The following is a 23232-nucleotide window of genomic DNA, read 5'->3' on the forward strand; positions in this document are numbered from 1 at the left end:
TTTCCGTTCACCCTCGGCCGAGCCCTCAATTATTCCCATGGAAACGATTCCTGCGAAACCTTTCAACGCATCAATCTCGTTCGGGCTCTTACCTAATATAGCGCGCGGTTAATTATTCCGACGACAAAGAAGCTGCCGCGAAAACTTTCCGGATGATCGATAATCTCGAAATTCGAGTGGCAAGTGCAAGGGTCAGCGCTCATTGATAATCGTGCCGGCTCTAGACGAGGGACTGAAGTAGCATACGAAAGCACTTATCCTTTTAATCTTTTAATTACACGCTATAGCGAGCTTCTCTGCTAATTTCGCCCAGTGAATCCAAACTCCAGGCTCTCCCACGAAACGGTTCTTTGTTTCGTTTCCCGTACGTTTTCAAGATAATTCCGCGCGACACAGTGTTTTAGACGTAGCCGAAATTGTGAATCGAAACGAAAGGATAGAAATAATACGAAGGAAATGTCGAATATTGCAAATGGAAATGAATGAAAGTAGAAAGAATTGATAGGGATTATTCTTTCTATACTTTTCATGATGCGCGAAGATCCAAGAATTCTACTCTAAATTTTTCTTTACTGAAATATCTTTAAAAATACCTAACATCAATATAGAGTCGCGCTTTATATGGTATACTTTGACATTTTCTTCCAATATGCGCATTAACAGAATTATTAATATCTCAATACGTATCTCGCAAGAGAAAGAAAAGTTGAACCGTAAAAAAGTGTACTAGAACTTAAGGCAATCTTTAAAGTACACAGTAGCATCAAAGTCTAATTTCGTTTAATCGATAGTGTACAATATTACCTACATACTATAAAAAGAGAATTACATTAGAATTTCCTGCTATCACGTACGTAAATAAAACTGAACGGTTGACCTATTCGAATATGACCATTTATCGCGTCACCAAGTGAGCCATTCATATTTTAATCAACAATATAAGACATAAAATTGAGAAGAATTAGAAAAACAGCAAACTTAGGAAAGTTTCCAAAGCACGAATATTCTCTACAACGTTCCTTTCATTTCACTACTTTGGTCCATTGTACAAGCAACTTTTCTTTCTCGCGTAATCCAATTCTCGCCGGTATAAAAGAGACAAGGCAATTGTTCGCGAAGGAGAGAAGTCGAGCTTGAAAAGAAAGAGTTTCGTGGACGAGGACTCCTTATATGGCCACATGTCGTGTCCAAGATCCACTTCACGTTTGCTCAAGAAAACCTCCCTGGATCCTCGAGCCGTGAAGAGACGATGAAATCGTGTCGAACGTTCCGTTGAACGATCATCATAACGCACGTTTCTCCTCTCTCTGCGATGGTATGTCCGTAAAAGATAAAAAAGAAAGAAGAACTCTCTGACATAATATCGTCTTGTAACGCGAACAGAAACGAAGGAGGTTATTTCGGGTTTGCTGTCTTCTTTGATATGTTGAGATGATAGAACGAGTTATGATACAAGTTTAATTGGAACGATACTTTTTGCGATATACCTCTACAAATAAAAGTTTCGTTATTATTTAAGCTGCTTATTTGTCAAATCGATGAACTCCACAAAGCAAAAGGTAGAGAATATTGATGAAATTATATTAAGTTGTCCTAAAAGTTTCTTTCATTTTGTAAGGAAATAATAGATGCACAACATTTTTTGTTTTATATTATTTCATCGAATTAGGTACGATCCATTCTGTTCCAATAAAACAGAATAATATAAAAAATGTTGTACACCTATCATTTGCTTATAAAACGAAAGAAACTTTTGGGACCAGCTAATATGAGATAAACATCAATGTCAAGCTCTCTGGCATTAAAATTTCAGAAAGCTATTTTGGTCCATGATTCATTGGATTCATTGGTCATTTACTGTGATCATTACGAAACTCGTTCCAAAGACGTGGACAAGAAATGAAATATTCTAGAAGTTTGTAAAAGCTGTTTGAAGCTTTTCGAAAGAATTCGTATTAGTTAAATCCTTTTTAACTTCTGAATTTTTCGAGCTATCTCATGTTTCAACCTTCCACCTATACCTATATTCGAGTCATGAATAATTCATTCTAATAGATAATAACGATTAAACAAGAGACCCAAGACAAACAATTTAAACAAATGACAATTACAAAGGACAATTTATCAGACTGGTACGACCATCGACCATTTTCATTCCTCGACGTTTCCATTTAATTTTCGCAAGTGGAGAACTTGAAGAATGTGGATAGAACTCTAATAAATAAGCGGATACATCCGTCACGCGTATAATATCGGAAGAACAGCAGGCTGTTGTCTGGTCAGACGAGACACAATGGTCGTTGAAAAAAAACGTGAGACCGAGAAAAAGAGGAATCCGTGTTGCCTGAAGAAAGGACATTCGCGGAGGACGATTCATTTCGGCCAGGACTTTCATTCACGCAGAAAGCAGAGAGCCGGAGGTCGCGAGAGATGAGAGAACAGCTTGGCTGCTGCGAAGACATCCAGAGGGTAGAAAAAGAGGAAAGCAAGAAGAGAAGCCTGTCTTACGAGACCCTTTCGTCCGTCACCCTCCCAATTTACATTATGTCTTTCTCCTCGCCTTCCCTTTTCTTTATTTCGTAATGCCTATCTACCGTTTTCGTGCGATGTCTGCCTTTATGCAGTTCGCACGAAGGAGGAGGACGAAAGAAAAGAGACTCCCTTCGTTGTGGGTTCTTTGACGATGCTCCCAAGTATGCTTTTAAATTGAAATAATCACAAATCCTTCGTACGAATCGTCATAATTTTTGAGGGTGAATAGCCTCAGGTTTAGACTCGACGCAGATCAGAATTTTTTCTCGTGTGTTTTCAAGGGACCATGGTAATTATACAATGCAGGTCTTGGTAATATATCAATATAGAACTATTGAATAGAATTGGAGGAGAAGATGAAATACGATTAACGATTGATTCGAAGGAGATGAGGATGATTTGTTGTGTTAGATAGAAATTTTTTCATTTCTTGTTCCTCGTTCTCCATTTTCTCTTCTCTTGTGAGAACTAATTTCTTAGAAAAGCAAATTGTATACCGGTCCGAGAGATTTTGCTCAGCCATTTATAAGAAGCCGTTTACATTTCCAGGAAGGAAAGCCACTTACGTTTCATCGTTCGAGTCTCTGAGTCGAGGCTTCATACTAATGATAAAAAGAAGCTTTCTAGACGGTCGACTCGAGTAACGTCGCGTTCCATCGCGAGAGAACTTTAAGGCACACGGCGTACCATAGAAGTGCAAATGCCGAGCTGTTTTTCACTGTTACGATACGATGGTATAGCGTAATAATATTATAAAACCTTACTGTTATTGGATTGTTACGTACGAACTATACATGAAAGAGTGGACTGTTTGGATGCCATATTTAATTTCATACGAGAACAAAGGGGACAGGTTGTTTCCTGTTGTTAATGTAAACGAGAAGCTTCTGTGGAAATGTTTCCTTTTAATGATACAGAAAGAAAAATACTCGAGCATGAAATTAGAAAAATATTTTTTTTATTAGAATAATGGGATCTAAAATATGATATGCAGATGAAATTACTTGATTTAAACAGCGTGTGTACTTCCATGGCTAAGCTGCTTTAAAAAAATGCTAAATTCTTTCATTTTAATTTCAAAAGAAATATACATTCTGTATTAGCAAAATTATTCTGAACACATAGTACTACACATATAAAGTTGTAAATATTTGTAGCAAATTCGGAAGAAAAATTTTTATTATCTTTTATTACTTTTATTAAGTCTTATTTTATGCGAATCATTTATACTGTATCTGGCATTCCCGGGGCAATTTAATCTCAAAATTAGACAATGCATTACGCGCATAAGAGGAATCAATTAAGTGTACGTATACGTGGAACGAAAAAATCCTTTTGGAATAATTATAATTACCTACAAGAGAAAGTTATAACTATGGTGAACTATATCTACAAAGAAGGAAAACAGCAACAAATATTTCTCCACTTATCTGCACCCATTATTAAACCGCACTAATCCCATTATTAAACCAAACTAATACTAAAACAATTACCATTCATCTACTCTCAGAATTGCCAAATCATTTTTCACTCCGTCAAAAAAGAAAAAAAAGAAAAGAAAAACATTTCAGTTTTGAATCGAATGATAAAAAAACGACAAATACACGAAGAATCGTGCCATATAGAAAGAGTCGGGCTACACCCCAAATAAATGATAGCGTTGTTTTCAAGGGGAATCCCGAAACGAATTCTCGAATCCGGTATCGGGGTTCAAGTTCCCTTTCACGTGTGCGTGCTCGAACCGAGGTCTTTTCGCGAGTACGAGCTCGCAGGGGGATGGGAATTCTCATTTGAGGAATGAACCTGACTCGCTGCTGACGTTGCTGACACTATGCGTGCCGGCCCTTTTGTCACGTCGTAGCGAAAGTGTATTTCCTCATTAGGGCCTGGCTGCAGCAATCCTAGGAGCGAAAGTAAGCACCACGTCTGCGACGAGGAGGGCTGCAGGGGTCGGCGGCATCCTCGTTTCGATCCTTTTCTGCTGAGAAACAAAGGACCCCATAGGACTTTTCCAGGATTGGATGAATACCGCGGCGCACTTCGAGGTCGCGTTTAATTCCGCAGCCCAGTATACTACTCGCTTCTTGCAAACTCGGCGTTCTTGCTAGTTTCACGATTCTCGCTAGCTTATCTGCACGGATAACGCGACCATCGTGGAATCCTGCTTTTGATCGAACGGGAGATTAAGGTAGAGAGTGGTCTATTTAATTCGCGAAATGATAACAATTCTTTTTGAACGGATGGAGATAGGAATGTAAAGGCGAGTGAATAGGTTGTGATACGCGAGTGAAATGGTCTGAGCTTTGGTGTCCTTTTTTCTTTTTTGTTGCTGCTGGTTATAGAGTCTAGGTCTTACGAGTCTCGTGTTTAGTTTGGATTTTGCAGTTAAAGTGTGATTACATCGAGTGACGTGATTTATAGGACTGGGAAATATCGTGGCAGAGGGTCAGGGAAGAAAATTTCTTTATGATAAATAAATACGTTATTATTATTGTAAAATAAACTTGTTGCGATTATTAGGGGGAAAATAAATTTTTTGTAGTTTTCAGAAACTAATATAGGTAGTTGATGGAATTAGCTTCCCTGTTGAAGATTTATATTTCGGCATCAAATACTTGATATTCAAGAACTATTTTGAATCTTATCAGTAAGTCGAACATCAGACGAGCTTTTCTTTGAATTTCTTCGCGCGGTATATTTTTAAATATTCATCATTAAATAGAATGTTTAATAGCCAAAATTAAAAGTACCGAAGATTCATAATACGACCTCCCTATTGTTTTTCCACATTTACAGATGAGTAACTCTTACTTTTCTATTTATTTATTTATATCCTACGCTCTCTCTTCTAAAACTTCAAATTCCAGAAGAAACTACGGTTATTATCTTTAAAATTTTCCCCGCAATTTCCCCCGCCCCTACATTTTCTTTTGTTTCCCATTGCAACTCGAGCTGGGAAACAGAGATACGCAAATTCGGTCCGCTTTTGTTTACCCGAGGGTCCCCTGCGTGCATTTCCGTCAAACGTTTCGACGACGAAATGGAAAGCATATTTTTGTAGTCCTCGAACGACATTCTGCCGGAAGGAAGTTTTATCCCCGTGTCGCCAACACTATGGTGACGTGTGTGCGTAGATGCGTTTCCAGACGCATAGTTCCTGGCCTTTTGTGGAAACTTGAACGGATTTCGACAGTTGGTGAACAGTTTCTCCTTCTTCTCTCGTAGTCTAAATACCGCTGGTCTGTGTTGGTAGGAACGGGCAAAGTTCATACTAAGTTCTGAATGCACACGACGAATCACAAGTTCTCTGCATGAATTTTTTCCAAATCAGATTTCGATGTTTCGTTCAATATTTCAGCGTTTCTGAGATTAATTGTCTGCGGTACTGAAGGTTTTAGATTGATATTATAGTAAAGAATAATTTGTATAAACATTGATTAATGCCGTGAAAAACCAATATCATGGGAGTTGTTAGATCAGAAAAGTTGATTTATCGAAGTTAAGTTTTTCATACATTTTTCACTTCAATTTCTGCCATCCCATAAAGTTATAATATTTTTTTGGCACCATTTGTTACGAGATAATTTATTTTTAATTATGCGGCGTAGTAGATCGCACTTCGTGAGGCGGTCAGGATCTTCGTGAGAAGAGGAGAAAGTTTTAATTACGTTAGACAGCGGGTAACTTGTTACTTAGAAGTCGGGGGTAATATTTGAATGCAATTACGGGTCCTTTGAAACTGGCTCACTTCCCTATCTGGTATTCAGAATCTGAGATTCATCTTTGTAAGTCATTTGCTTTCTCATCGCGCGGGTGATACGCATTTTTATTGTTTCTTTATGTCGAAAAGTCGCTCTGCCAATACGTTACATACTTTTAATCTTCTAAAATTAGGAACTTCATTTACCTGTGTTCGTTTATGATCGTCTATGATTTTCCTTTCGCATATTTTAATCATTTTTTATAGATAAGCATCAATGGATAGTTATCATCAATACGCATTCAATGTAAATATATATATATATATATATATATATATATATATATATATATATATATATATATATATATATATATATAGCATTATTGCAGTTATTATCACTACATATACAATATCAATATGCATGTAGTCGATGTTTGGCATTATGTCTAACCACCAAAACAGAAATCTAGAATGCCATTCAACCACTTCAAAAATTTCTTAGTATATTGACGTTCAACAACATTAAGACTCTTCATGGAGTTACAAAATACAAAACATCTCATAATTCTTAGACGATCTAATACCGCACCCGCAACAGTCTGTCTGAATATTACAAAAAATTCAAAGTTTCTCCCTGTGACCATTTCGTGCGACCTAAATACCAAATACGTACCAAAAACATCCCCACCTTTCACGTTCAAGCATCAGAAACCTAAAACAATAAACTGCCCCTTCAAAAAGCATTCCGCTTAGCCGAGAAACAAGTACACCCTATTCAAACCATAGCAACCTCTGCGACCTCCAGGCAAATTCTTCGGTCGTAATGGTCCCATACGCGCCGGGAACGCCTTTCATCCTCGGCATTCCTATTTTTCTTATTCCTTTTTTTTCTCAAATTGGTCCGGCCATCCCCTGTCCAGAACGCATACCAGGATTCGATAATAGAATTTGGTCGCCCTTCGCGGAACGCGCATACGTTCGATCGCCAGATATGCAAATGATTGCCGTTTGGAGCGGACTGCGAAGGGTGCATAGAGAGAGATGCCAGCGGGAGGGTGACGACCGTCGGGAATCTGTGGTCGTGCAGTAACGGGGCGGTCGTGGTCCTCCGCAGACACCTGACAACCGCCAGCGAACAGAACGTTTGCGTTCTCGCGCGTCCCTCGTCCTTACCGTTGTTTGCTTTGCCTAGAGAAAAAAAAAAAAAAAGGAAAAAAGGAAAAAACGCTGAAAAAGCGTCGACGACGGTGTCGACCTGTCCTTTCGGGAAAGACTTAGTCTTGCTTAACTACGGGGATACGTGTTGCGGGGAGTTTCCATGAATACGAAAAGGAAGACTAAGATAGCAGCAAAGGGTGCTGCAGTGGAAGAGTTACGGTACAGACGTGTTGTCGGTGGTATCCTTTGGAGGGTCAAAAGCGCAAACATGGTCTTTGATAGCTATAGTGGCTAGAAAAAATACTGGCATGCTGTTTTGATTATATCATTTGCATAATAATTAATTAGGTCCAAATATAATTATATTAAAGTTGATATTATTTAATAGTACTTTCGTATGGCCACAAAAGTTTGATACTATGAAAATAAAATGTGCAAGTATATAGAATCTAATTGCTAATTTTTTGAGAAACACTGTAATGTAAAATTTAAACGGAAGCTCAAATGCATCGACAAAAATCTTGATGATTTCCTTAAACTTAAGGAACTCCTTAATGACAGACATATTAGGTTGTCCGAAAAGTTTTCTTTCGCAAATGTGTTTTTTACAACAGTGCACCATCGTACAAACGTGAAACCAAGTCTGTGAAATGTCACGGTGTTTATCTCAACAAAACAAAATGGATCGTGCGTAATTCGACAAAATAATATAAAACAAGAAACGTTGTGCGTCTATTTCCTCATAAAACGAAAGAAACTTTTCGGACAACCTAATACTACTAAGAGTAAACAACGAATAGGCAATATCTTCGCTGAACTATCGCTTCGTAAAAATTTAACAGATTAATACTTAGAAAAAATATTTAAATAATCGACGATATCGTGCATTTGAATCAGTCTGAATCGTCGTAGTTTCTATTCCCAGTCTGCAATATCTCATTCAGGGCAATGGCTACGGCAACGAAGCAATAGAAGAGTGACTAAACAACAAAACTTTCAATTAGCAATAGTGTACCTTGTTATTCATTGAAACAGAACCGACGTAACTCTGCTAGTTACATATTACATACCTATGGTCCATTACTCTGGCAGTAACAACTGTGTACTTCACCCATGCCCGTTATTACATGAAATTACACGCAAACTGACCCCGTATCAGTAGCGTACGTGGTCCAAATCAAACAGAGCGTCGATTTCCATTTTTATCCTACATATTCATGCATATTATGAAAACAGGCTAATAAAACTGGATCCATCGGTGAATTTTTGCATTTTTATCAAAGTTACGTTTCGAAATTTGCTTTGTGTGCTTGGAAACACGGGTAGAGAAGGTTTGGCGAGGCGTGGGGAGGGGGTGGATTCATTAGCGGTCCTCCTGTCGTCTGTATGGAAGAGGCACCCTCTCGGTATCGTGGAACGCGGTTTAGGGTGGCACTGGGAGGTGGGAGTCGATTCCTGTGTTTGGTCAAACAGAGAGAGCGATGACAGAGACTCGGCTTCGGCTCGATACGCCGCAGTACGGTACACAGCGAGGTTACCAAGTTATTTCATTAAGCTGCCTGCAGCTTGGTAATAATTATCGTGCGGTTTGTTCGCGTCGCTTTTTATGAGATTTTCGTGACTCTCGTAAAAACATTTTCTTCTATTCTCACGGACCCAATAACGAAGGAAGCGTATCTGGTAGTCGTCGGAGCGTAGAACAACCGGAATCTTTTATTTAGTTTCTCTTCTTATTTTATTTCGTCTGTGTGGCGTTGTGTTTATTCGGTCGGTCGGGGGTATTTGGCGAACGAAAGGGTTCGTCTTTGTCGAATCTTTTGTTCGAAAAATCCGACTCGTGAATCATTGCGCGATTGTTTATTTCAACGAGAGACTTTCTCGTATCGTTTCGGAGGCACAGTCGTGAGATACGGTCTTCATATGATAAATCCACGTATTTACGTGCGCTTTCGTTTGATCGAGCATCCGTTTTTTGTTTCGGTTACCTATTGTCTGACGCGAGAGAATGAAGGGTTACGTTACAGGTCACATACAAACAGTGCGAAACAGTTTTTGATAGTAGAGATAAAAGAGTAACGTTGATGCATTCGGGTTTAATTCGTACGTTCAGTTTGGTCTATTTGTATGTCACGTATAATATTAAAACGTCAGTAGTCACTTTGGATTTCTATCTAGCAATTCTGCAACAAAATATTCCTTTACATTTTTATCTGATGAATTCATTACAAACATGTATACTAATTCACATTTTTATGAAAAGAGAAATTAAAATTTGGAGGGAGATTTGGTTTATGTATTGAACATTGTAAAGAATTTCCTACAAATGATATGAAACTTGCGAAATAAAAATTGCGAAAAAATGAAATTATTAAAGGAGATAAATCGATTTTTACAATATAGAGTTTGGAAAAGTCTCTGTCTATATGATACTTAAATATTTATCGTTATGAACCACAGTTTGATTATTAACAACCTCCAAGATATATAGCTTTTATATATGATAACGCAAAACGAGAAGGCTCAGCAGGGAATGATGTTTACACGCGAGAAATCGAAAGCTATCAGAGTAGTCGGGACCCTTCGATATTTTCACCGTTTCTATTTCGTTTTACCCCCCGTGGATAACCACCCTTGTACGAAAATCCACCTGAAGATCCGATACAGGAGATATTTGCACGCAATTTAAGGATATTTGCAGCGAAACCATTCTCCCTGTATCGCATCTCGTGGATGGTAAACCGATCTGTCATGAATCCCACGAGTTTAGTAGAACGTCTGTCTCTTTGATTGCAACTTTTATGCATTTTTATATATTTCACGATTTTTAGGATTTTTATAATTTCTTAGTTTTTATATACTTCCTTTTTGTAGAATTATTTCACGCAAGACTGTCGACACAAAGTACTTCATCGTGTCTTTAAAAAATATAGGTTACTACGTACAAATGTAATTTTTTTTAATACTTTCAAAAGCTTAATATTCTGTTAAAACATCATATCTTATTTTTCACACGCACATCGGTCGAAATGTATGCATTGTATTAAAACAAAAATAGTTCCTGCGCAAAATTAATATTTATTATCTTCATTACATGATATAAAAATACTCTACAACAAGCAATGTCTACAAAAAGGGAGAATAAGGATATGTAATGACTATAAAATGATACGTCTCATTCTGTGTAAGCAAGTTATATAATCAACATGTAGGTACAATAATTACCGTGACTGCCTAAACCAAGCAGAAAAAAAACGATACAGACATTTAATTAAATACCAGCGAGAAAGGTGCGACCAAACGAACCCTTCATCCTCACGTCGCTCACAACTCGTGACTTTCGATCACCGCTCTTGTTTCCCTCTACCTAGTCGGCAGTTAGGGAAAGAACAGGACATTTTGGCAAATTGGCTAAGCTCGAAAGTCCAAAACTCTTTTCCTTTTTCCCTCCTTTTGGCCAATGTCCTTCGTTCAGCACGTGAACAGGTTAGTGGTCGATCTCGTCTGCAAAGCCACCAAAGTCAAATCCAATCTCAGGCTTGGCGTAATTTGCTAAACCATTTAGAGAAGCGAAAGGGTGGTTGCGTGTCCATTTCTATTCTCCTCGTTTTCGAAATTTCCGTGCTTCTCAGGGCTGTGCGTGGATGTCGCCCACGAAACGACAAGGTCTGACTTTCAGTCAGGTCCTCTCGGTGGTCCACCGCACACAAGACAGGGAACAACGAAACCCCTTTGCTAATTCTACGGCCAATTATGTCCCAACGTCGCGTGGTTTTATCCCCGTCGGGATATGCTCTCGGGGATTTTGTCTCTCACCCCTTTCGTGCTCGCGCCGTGTAGACGACGTCGTCGTGTCGATTGTTCTCCCGCTTCTCCGGTTTCTTAGCGTTTTTACCTCTTTTTTTCGCTCCCTCCATCCTCTTCCACCACCGTCGCTTCAATGGCTAGCCAGTCTGGCGGCCGCATCCTAGGTCATGGTTTTTTGTTCTTTTCGCGGAACAGACGTGGCCACGATTGTTTCGACGGAGACAGACGTGTCTCGAACGCTGGATTCGTTGACTGGTATTGATGTCATGAAACCATCGTGTTTTTAGGAAGGATGCTGTGAGAGGATGATTACGTTCGTGGTGGGTAGAACGTGACGTCAGGATGGAAAGAGCATTTTTCTTTCGAGGAGGATTACTATGATATGTATGTTTGATTATAAATTTTGTACGTTTACCTTTTTTTCTGTAAGTATCATCTTAAGATTGAAGACTGTGAGATTTGTGTTTAACAAAGTGTAACATTTATATTCTAATTAGGCTAATGTAAGAAATTACAAGTTTAAAGATTATCGATATTTTGGCTTCTTTTTTAAATATGCGTATTTTTTTTTTATCATAATTGGCTATTTCCCTTGATTACCCAGTTTCTGATTCAGAAGATTAGAAATAAAAACGAAGTCCAACGATAATAGACATTCGCGAGGATTCTGCTTAATACCATTAACACGATTTTTCTTAGTTTTCTCGTTTTCCTCGAATCCCTTAATCTTTAATCCGGCTAACCGCGTACGTGCTTCTGTGATTTTGTTTTCTGTCCTTGTCTGTGCAAACACATGCAGGGAGCGTCTTAAACCAGTTTGTCACGCGGCTCGAATGCTCACGGAATATGAATCACATAATATGGTATTTTGATATTTCTCGACAAGAAATTCTATTCTAGACAGTTTGAAAATTTAACGATAAAATTTTTTTACTCGAATGTCTTCAAATGTTCCTTTAATTCGTGCGAAAAATTTAGCAATTACTCCCCCCCCCCTCCAAAAAAAATTAAATTATTTTCGGTTTTGATGAAAGAATACTTTGAGAGATTTTTTCGTCGAAATTTTCCGATCGTAACGAAAAACAATTTACTTGAAATCGCGTGAAAGTTTTAAAAGATCGAAAATGTTGGATTGAAAATACGAGTAACGATTCGACTGATTTTTGATATACCCAGTAGAATAGTGTGCGGCCACATGGACGGTGTCTGGCTCACGGACGATTCAAGGGTGGTTTAGGGGCTGAATGCACGAGGGGTTCGCCGTTCCACGGATGCTCACAAACTGGCCGGAACTAAATACTGGAACAAAAGGCACGCCAGCGGCAGTGCGAATTAAAAATGTCTTCGAGTGATCGCGTTCTCTCAAGCACGCTGAGTTATGGCACGCAATAAATTCGGTTCGATGATCAAAAACACATTTTTAGTAAATCTGAAAATATAATTTATGAATTATTTTAAACCCGTGTAATTTAGAAGTTTCATTTGAAAGATATTAAAATCTATAAGATATACGAATATTTTTAGAATTTTATTTTAGTTGCTTGTCACTACACTATCGTATCTTATTATTATATTGTTATATCGATATTCGGGAATCAGCTTATAGCTTTATATCGTTAATAAAATCAGTGAATAAATAATTCCCAGTATTAATTTAAAAGCAAATAGAATCATCAAATCTCGTATAAAGATTTGTATCGTGTTGAACACTCGAAGGAACTTTGAATAATTTTATTACTTTTTACGGTTTATATTCCTGTTTACATGTTGTGCAACGCAAAAGAGAGAAAAGAGAGGGAAAAGTGCGGGCTGGTTTTATACCGCGGTATACGTGCAAAAGCCTGTTCTTCCGGCCGGGTTAAAATACGGCACATGAAATATTTTTAATACTCGGCTTTACGGCGTATGAGGCTGGATTAGTGGATTGCGGAAATTCCGGAATGGTTAACGTCGATGTTTTAAGCGATTTTCAACCAAGTTCTTTTAGTTCCACTCTTAACATGCCTTGCGCGACGTTAACAGTGGGAAAAGTGAAATAATTAACTCGACAAATATTTTCATTGAAACAATAAAGTATTAATATTTTATAAGTGCAACAGAATTTCATTTTTTAATATTAAGAAAAATTATTGCTCAACCGAATAAAAGAGTTTTTATGGCTAATCAAAACATACAAAAAGATCTTATGATATCAATAAATTAGACTAAGACTTACAATTTTGTTCTTTTTAAAAAAGATAAGGAGACATTGTTTCGTTTTTTCGAAAGAAGGTAAAGAGGGATTGCTTTGTTATTTTCATAGGTTTTCGATTTTATCCGTTTATCGTGGACATTTTTATTAAATTCCACCCTTCCTGTCGTACGGATGGGATCACCGAGGGTCGAGCACGACCGATCGAAGTTACGGATAGAAGGTAAATAGACTTTCTGAAAAATCGGCCAATTCGAGCTGTCCAGCTGGCCAGGAAGAGAATGTTCGGAAAGACGCGGCATTCGTTACAGTCACTCAACAGAAGGCATAAAATGCTTTCAATTTGTATCCTGATGTCGTTTAGATTTACCCAGTGATCTCTTGGCAACGAGATCATTCGCATAACTCGTTTTTCTTCCAAATGTTTGTTCCGTCGTCAGTATTTCACCACTTTTTTATATTTCATGCTGTGGAAGTTTCTACCAGATAGTAGCTTTTATCTTTGATGCATACATTCCGTAGAAGCCGATTTTTCCCCATTTTGACATCACCCCTTTTAATCCTGAGTGGGGTCGATGAAATAAAAAATATTGTTTAATTAATACGTGGAGAGGAAACTTAGCAAGAGATGAATAACAATTATTGGCATTATTTTATTGGCATCAATGAAAAGAAGTAAAGAATTGAATTAAGTGATATATTTAATATATTTAAAAGTTACATTGAATAAAAGTTGAATATTTAGTAAAAACATACAATCTGTATTTAATTTAAATATATTTAATATACTTGAAAGCAAAGAACATACAATATATAATCCAACGTCATTTCCTCCTTGGTTCTTTTGCTGTTCCTATCTTTTGTGAAACGTGCGCGTGACGCGAAGGGTTGAGTCACGTAAGGCTTAATAATACATGCTTCTATTTAATTTTAAATTTTATCTTTAAATATACGCTTCATTAGCAAGAGCATATTTTACGCTATACTAATTCAAAAGATCGGATAAATGCATAATTCAACATCTACAAATACAAATTAAAAATAATTTTGCTTAATAAAGAATTACAAAAATTACCATGAGACTCAATTCGAAAACATCGTAACGCTATTCTAAAGACGATGATGTATCAATCAGTAACTCTAATCGAGAAATAACATTAAATCAATAAACCCGATTTCGCGCGAAAATCTTGCAACATCCCAATCAAAGCAATCGAACACGCCAAGATATAGCTTATCCGCTGCGTCTCGAGAATTCTAAAACGTCTGAAGGTTTCACATCCGAGCGGCTCAGACGCGAATCAATGTACTTTGTCCAGTTCGTTACAGTCCATAGAACGAGATCTCAAGACGCTCGTTCGAAGATAGAATCTTCTTACGTTTTTCCGTTTGAAGAGTTCCCCTAAGAGAACACGAGCTCGCTCGTGAGATGGATTTTATTTCGCGGCTTAGCGCGATCTCGTCCCCATACCTACCCTCCCCCCCTCCCCCAAAGGAGAGAAAAGAGCAAGTTTCGATTCCGAGGGTAGCTTTATCCGAACGATAGGCCATTTTTCGTCTTTCTTTTCTTTTTCCCTTCCTTTTTTCTTTGCCGATGGGCGTCGCTGTACACGGACGAATTTGCATGAGGCACGGTCACGAATGCTTGCGTGCCGCGACTGATAAGTTAAGCTTAAGCGAACGCTTTACTCACGTCTGCGTTTCTACAGACACACGATGGTGGCAGGTAACGTTCGGTGCTTTAAAACACGCGGAGGCTAACGTTGAGCCGATAAGCTGCTGGTGGATTATTCGAGTGATACGGTGGCTCGGAGTTGTTTCACTGGATTGTGCATAAATATGTCGCTGCAGTATATATGTTGTAGTTTAGAAAGCGTTCGCGAGACGTCAAGATTATCTGGTGTAGGCGTACGATTGGTAGGCAGGTTGTTGAATGTGACAAAACGTATCTAAGCGAAAGTGGATGTACCGTAGATACGTGGAGAATCGAAGGTCGATTTTGATGTGACCAGATTGTTAATTGTGTTCCTATACAGTTTACAGAACTGTTGTACGTGATTCTATGTAATTATATGGCGTTTTCGTCTAATTTAACTGATTTATTCGAATCTTCTGTGGAATTGAGTTACACGATTTCTTTCACTTTCATGATTATAGGAGTTTTGGATTATAGGATTATAGGAGTTTAAACGAAAAGGAGAAAAATTGATAATATAAAATCGATTGACGACATATTCAATTTTAGAACTATTCATCTGTGAAACATGAAAAATATAACTCACTATATTTTCCTCATATGATCTTCGATATAATGCAATCGGTAATTCGTCGACACGCGAACCAAAATTGTTTCTCATTAACTTCTAACGTGCACTCTAAACCTGCCATTTGTCACAGATAAGATGTATCAGGGAAAAAAGTAAGGGATATTTATTTAGGGCAAGTTTTCGGTAGCAGTACTGTAGTATACGCATTGGCACCCCCTTAACGCTATTTTTCTTCGCACTATCCCTCGTTTACTTATTCCGCCTTTTTCCCTCTTCGGGTTCAGTTTTATTTTTCCTATTTTCTCATTTGTTATTTCGTTTTCCTCCTTTGTCTTGTATTCACTGTTTCTCGATCTTTCTTTTTGTACCTGCTTGTTTTCTCCTCTTTTTTCACCACGAATCGTTGCTTGGGCACCGACACCGACACCTTCTTCTTCTTTATTTCCATTAGGGTGCTTCCAGCCATTTGTTATGATCCTACAGATTTGGGAGAGCAACGATGTGCCTTCCAAGAATAATCCCTCACTCGCTTAAATTATTCCTTCGATGGCTTTTAACTTGAACGAAGATTCGATGCTTTTAAGCTTGCCTGTGTATACGATGTTTTGATACTATAGGTAGCCTCAGGATTGAATTTTCGTTTCATTTACGTTATTTACGATATTTCAATGATTTTTGGTACAATTTTATACACACACACGCACGAAAAAAAGAAAAATATACAACACCCACAGGTATAATACTCTTTATAGTATTTAGAATATAAAACAATGCCTTATGTATATATTCATAAAAATACAAATTTGCAAAATACTACTTCTTATCTAATCGTATAACTTTACTGATAATTCATTTATATATCGATTATATTTCGTGATTGCTTTTAATGCACCATTTCCTTCCACATCGTTTTGTAAAATTCTAATCACAGCTGTGATAAAAGAATAAGGTCAAGTGACATAAATGTTACTCTTCCATTGTTTTCGTGTGCTACATTCACGACTAAAGTTTACACACGTTGAAATTTCGTGTGCTTCATAACGAACAAGTTTTACAATTTCTTCGTCCCACTTACAATAAGACAGTTGTTCCATTTTCTCGTTTGTCAAGCGGAAGGGAAGATGTTCGAGCTGTGAAGCTTTGACAGTCAAATTAAAATCAACCGGCCATCCTGACGAACTAAAATTGGTCTCTGACAGAACCTAATACGGTTTCGAGGTATCGACGTATCATCTGTGAGCCCCGCTCGATGGATTTTTATTGTTTTCTTTTGGTGTCGCTTCGTTCGTCTGCCTGGCCACCAGTCGATAACCGTACATTATTTGAGAAAAATGAGAAGGGGAACGAAATTTTAATCAGAAAACTGTCGCTAGTGAAATGAACGGCCTTCGATCTAACGCGACGAACGTTTCTTCCTGTTAGTCGCTCCTGTTTCTACTAACATGGCAGTTATGACAGACATTCATAATCTTCTTTACATAATAATTTTTGTGATTGTATAGGATTAGAAATGAATGTTTGTAGATTAACAAAGAGTGACTGAACTTTACATTGAATTCTATATGACTTAATTTAAGTTTACAGTAATTAGACGAGGAAGTATAACAAAAATATAAAAACACGCTTAACCTTTTCACAGTGTGGTAGGAGAGAGACCCGGCCAAGCCATCGAATACGGTACTGTGAACTTAAATTGTATTATGTCTAACGTAACTAGTGATTAAAATTTTATCTGTACGCGCGTACAGATAAAATTCCCAAATTTCCAACAAATTTTCTGTTAAAAATATATTTTTCAAGTCATTATTTTCGTATTTTTTACAACTTTACTAATCAAATAATAATTAATTTAATGGTATTAATCTAATAAGCACTAACGTATAAATAACTGAATAATTAAGTAAATGTTTATTATTCATTGAAACTTACGGTTCAGAGACACTTTTCAAGTTTCCCCTACGATCTTGGTCCAAGTTCCATGATCTTAGACAGTTGAGCTTAGAAGCTTGAAACAACTGGCCGGCGCCCGTCTTTTATTGAATTCTTTCCTTTTACCGACTGGTAGTTGGAGTAGCACTCTGGCTGTATATGTAAATGTAGCTTAGGGGACTGTAATCCCATGGGAAGTCGGGCAAGGGACGGGATGGAAAGAACTGCAGTAAACGATATTTCGTCATTGGTGGGCACACCCTTATCTTCGCTGTACACGCTTCTATATCACCCTTCGATCGTGAAAATAGAATCCTAAAATCACGACGTTAATGATGTTCGGCATACAAGCTTAGAGACTTAGCGAAAAAATCCAGCTAAATTGGCCCTATCGTTCTTGAACATCGTGTAGAATCTTATTGAGCGAACACAGTAATTGGACCTATAGAAGATATTATCCAAGTGCACGAGTTTGTTAGTTTTTATTTAATATTTAATTTAAGGTATTATGGTTAATGCCATTAATAATATATTCGCTTAGAATACAAATTGACTGACTCCATTTTCCAACAATATTTTAATTTTAGTACGAGAGCGTATGATTTAGAATTCAATTAAATTTGATGAAATTGGTTAGCTCATATTAGGAAAATCTTTAATGTGAAAATACGGTTAATACATTGCGGATGGTATGCTCCGACAAACATATGCCTGAATTCCCGTGTATTTTTTAAGTGATTGAAAAGATTCAAAAGATCGCTCGGAAAGTTCGATCCGATTTACATTTCGATTCGATATACATTTATCGAATTATATAGGTGCCATTTTGTTCTACAATCCTTCACCGTCTTTCACGCAATTTGAATATTCCATCGTTGCAGAATCTCTCAGGTTTTTCGGCGAAGAACTTTTCAATATGATTTTTTATGTCGACCAGAGAGTTAAAAATCGGAAGGAACTTTCCGAGCAGCATTTAACGAGTGTAATGTGTTGTTAAAAATCAATAAACACATTTAAAGTAAATACTTTTAGTAACGTTTTTTAGCGTGATATGCTTGAAGACAATTTCCCCGAAGCAGAGGTACTAAGCGAAATTTATTATTTTATTAAATTCCTTAAAAATCGGAACGAACTTTCCGAGCGATCAATATTATATCTAATATATTGATATCGGTTTTTAAGTATGCGATGTAAAATCAAATTCATAACATTTTGTTTATAGCATCCATTGCTTTTTTTTACTGCTTTATTTAACAGTAGTTAACATTTTTATAAGATACCGCACGAAGTATGTAAGGCGTGAATTTGTGTCTTCCGCAATGTGTTAAAATGAATTTACTGACATTCTGTGATGTCTGTGACTCTAAGATTTATAGGAGCATGTTCATATACATATGCAGAGTGTTACAAAATAGGTGATACGATCCAGCATTCTGTACGCAAAAATAAATCGAAAATGTAACTAGTGTTGGCTTCTATGCGAGACATGTATATTTTAATTGCAACAAGAAGGAAACAAAATAGCAAATTAAATGTTGGAAATTGCGGTTTCTTGCTCGAATTCGAAACAACACTTCAGCATCAACAACTGAATATTCTACTAATATTTCTGACTACTGAATGCCATAACCACTAATCTCTAGTGAATATCATGCTAATTTCTCAACTATATTACTATCACTATAAAAGAAGATTTCAGTACGTCGCACTATCTTTATTTAACCAGACACGAAAAGTAAAAATAACTTAATATCATCTACGCCAATTCCAAAGCAAGCTTGGGGAGAATTAATCTGGACCTTTCTCGGAAATAAGAGGAGAAAACGGCAATTGGTCGCTAATCCGCGAAAGCCTTCCAAGATTCGAGCATCGCCGACTCATGGAGCCCTTCGAAGGGCTGGTAAATGGTACATATAACCTTATGTATCACATATAAGACGAAGCATGTATACGATATAAATCTGTTGTATTCGAGAGTCTCCTTTCTTTGACAAGATTATCGGCGTACGCTAAAGAGGGTGGCTGTCTTTGAAAGAAAGAATGCTCGAGAAAATTCGGTGCTCTCTTGCAAATTAATGTAACCTCCTTCTCTGCCCAGACATTCTTTTCATTCGTTTAATCTACGGGTTTTCGATTCAGGATAGTCGTCGAACGTCGTCGATGAAAGAACGATAATGTAATGTAACTGTAATTAAAATTACATTGAAAAGAACGCCGATATCTTTTACGTAATACTCGATGCATCCGTAGGAAAACGACACGGGCATGCTTTATGTTACAACGTGTAAAATTTAATTATCCGATATCCCAATATCCTCACAGGAAGTCCAATTTATCTCGTGTACGGAGCGCAAGTATTTGTGGCACGTTCAGGTAGGTTACCTTTGACATTCGAGAAACGATTTATAATTAAATGCCTTTGTATCGTTCCGTACGTATCGTGTATCTTGTGAAAGCAATTTTACATGACATCGGTGGAAATTTGTAATGTGGATATTTAACTTGTATCGTTGAGATACGTTTATTAATTTTCTGTAATGTTCTATGGCTCAGAAAGATATCTCAGAGAGTAGTAGAATCAATTAAAAAGTATTCTAGACGTTTCTTTATTTCACGCTTCGGTTTGGAAAATATCAAGTTTGATATTGCAGTCGATAACCCGTTGATTGTCACAGTTCACTTGGAAGTTAGTTAACAAGCGCATTGTGCTCGAAGAATTTTTACGTTTGATTTTTTCTCAAACGAAGTCTGAACCAAATGGACAAATTTTATTCTCTCTTTTTCTCTTCAAAAAATATTTCAAGCAAAAGATTGTCAGATTTCCGAACGCTTCAAAATGAGAAATGTTTATATTATCTTGTTTATTTTTGACGATACCAGATCTACTTAGAATCGCCATAGTTTTATCAATGATTTTTAAGGCCAGGACTAATACGAATTAATAAGTTCTCATGAAAACTAATAAGCGCTAATTAGTTAATTGAAGAAAACGAAGAACAGATTACAAAAGCTAAATTTGTATTCTCTGTAGTAATAACTGAAGTGATAAATATTATTATTAAATCGAGGTACTCGGTCATGTTGTACAGTGGTAGCAAAGTGAATGAAGTTCTTTTAAGTGCGCGAAAAAGCTTTTGCGCTGTTTATGACTCTTGGGAATAACATTGCGACCAAGTGGAAAATGTTTTTGGTGTGTTTCGACCTGACCTCGACACGTTTAGTCATCCTTTGTCGTTTATTTCACTGTTAAATATGCAAGTGAACGTGTGAAGCTTCAATAAAATTATAACACACTCCGTGTTATCAAGTTTTGTAATTAAAATTAGGAGAATTATAAAAGAATAATTTTCTTTCTTTTGTGTTCTTATAAAAGCATTTTTCTCCGAAAATAATGATGTTGTTTTAAATTAAAAACGATACGTCTGCTAATTTATTTAAACGATGCTTTTTCTCAAAAACAATACAATCTTCTATTTTTTCCAGCAAATAGTAATATCCATGTATAAGATTTCTTTTAAATTCAGGCAATATTTTGCTATTACGACTTCCAAGAATTACTTGACGACTGATTCCTTTGGAGATTAATTTGGAGATTCGTGTAAAATTAATTGATAAAATTAATCGAAATGGTGAATAATTTAACAATATATCCAAACAGTTAAAGGACAGTAACGCCCCTTAAAAACCCTGATCGCCGTCACCTGTGTCTCTTTTGTGAACGAGACAATCTGGAATCCCTCAAGTGATGTTCATGGGACATCATGATCCGTGGGGTCGGTTTAATGGGTGTCCCTGTGGTGCGGTCACGTGGCCTATATATACATATATCTCTATAGCGTATATAAATGCGGTTATCTACACCATATGGGGTAACATACCATTAATAGTATAGTACATGATTCAATGACGTCACATCGAATAATTTACATACAAGCTTCAGAATCGACTTAATTGCAAACGGGGCAAGAAACTGTTGTTTTGTCTAAGGAAACGTGTCGAGTTTAATATGGTGACCATTAAAGTTGAAACTGGTTGAACTTCGTTTCTGAATATGTTTGTTCATATTCCGATACCGTGTGGTTTTCTGAATTGGTTTTACAATTACACGAATCTCCAAATAAATCTCCAAAGGAATCAGTCGTCAAATAATTCTTGGAAGTTGCAATAGCAAAATATTGCCTGAATTTAAAAGAAACCTTATACATAGATATTGCTATTCTCTGGAGAAGATATTTGTATATTTTTGAGAAATTTAAATATGAAAGGGTACGCAGAATACGTATATTCCGCAAGAATATGAAAAATATTCAATGTAATATTTAAAGAATGAAACAATTCTGTACTTATTTGCACAAACGTTCACAGCTTAGCTATAGTAATGAAACTAGTAATAACTCATCAAATAGGATCTACCTCGAATATTATACTCGACTTTACTTTAAAAACCCTTGATTACGCTACACATGTCTATAATATACAGAACGTGTTTAGAATATCTAAATCTAAATACTAATACGCAAATGCAAAGCTAGTTTATCAGAAACACGCATCAAACAGACGAAGCCACACTCATTCATAATCATTTTACGAAACCAAGGGTGACATCAAAAGGCAGGAAAAAACGGTATAAAGCAAGAGAGGAAGAAACAGAAAGCAGAAAGGGAAGAGAGAAGAGCGTGCAGTAGTTGTCCCTGTGGGATGGTCACGTGGCCTATATACCATGAGAAAGCAGTAGGGACTCGTTATACGGCAATGGGTAGCACATGACGGTGTCCCATAAATACTCGGTCGGACGCCGGAATTTCCATTATATCGCGTTCCCGTACGTAGTCTCCATAAACAATATCATCGAAGTCCGCGCCGAAATGGCGTTCCCCATTAGGTGTTTGGCCTGCAATATTTATTACAGACACGGTCATTGTGATACGCGGGATTTATAGCCGGGTTTTGTGCTGAAAATCTGCAGGTCGCTTTGAAATGGCATCAAAGAAGGACAGAGAGAAGCGGAATAGAAGTGAACAGGGACTGAGGTAGAGAGGGAAAGTTGGAAAATAGTTGAACAATTCGAGCTGTTCGCAGGCTGTAGCATTAAACATAGCGAAATACTCGATCTTCGAGTTTACTAGCGCATTCCAAGCACTCGATATTTTACACCGTGTTTCCGTGCCCATTTTCGTAGCTACAGCGAACGGTAGTTCCAGCGATAGTTCTAATCATGTTCAATTAACGGACTGACCAAAATGCACGTAACACGGCGGTATATTTCAAAGTTACCGTGCAAATACGTAGATCTATCGTTCGTGTAAATTGCACGATGTTATTTGTCTATTCCTTCCGTTTACGGGTTCGACAAACTTTGTTAACTATTTTAGAGTGAATTTTTGACGATTAATAGGTTTTTTCTTTTTATGGAATGTTTGTAAATTGAAGGAACACCCTTAAAATATTTGTTTAAAGCAGCAGGGGAAACGAGTGATTCGTTACAGAATGTATAAGAAATATGAGAAAATGTAAACATAAATGAGGTTAATATGAATAATTTAAATAATAATTTCTTCCAACAGAAGATTATTTACCGTCGATTTATATATTGTTATTGAACACTAATGATGTTACTGTTCGAATAAGAAAGTCATAGATTACACCTC

General features: G+C 37.1%; 1 protein-coding gene across 3 annotated transcripts in view; it reads left to right on the forward strand.

Moving 5' to 3' along the window:
* hwt (SH2 domain-containing adapter heavyweight) overlaps positions 1-23232 on the forward strand; it is a 244732-nt gene that overhangs the window by 129945 nt on the left and 91555 nt on the right. The window contains exon 1 of one of the 3 annotated variants that reach the window (XM_076625336.1): positions 17305-17332. The exons of the other annotated variants lie outside the window; for them this stretch is intronic. The gene's annotated coding sequence lies outside the window, so the exon portion shown is untranslated. Of the gene's footprint in view, positions 1-17304; positions 17333-23232 lie in introns of those variants that run through there. 3 annotated transcript variants of the gene reach the window in all.

This window comes from Bombus vancouverensis, chromosome 2 (genome assembly GCF_051014615.1).
Source record: "Bombus vancouverensis nearcticus chromosome 2, iyBomVanc1_principal, whole genome shotgun sequence".
Taxonomy (NCBI): Eukaryota; Metazoa; Arthropoda; class Insecta; order Hymenoptera; family Apidae; genus Bombus; species Bombus vancouverensis.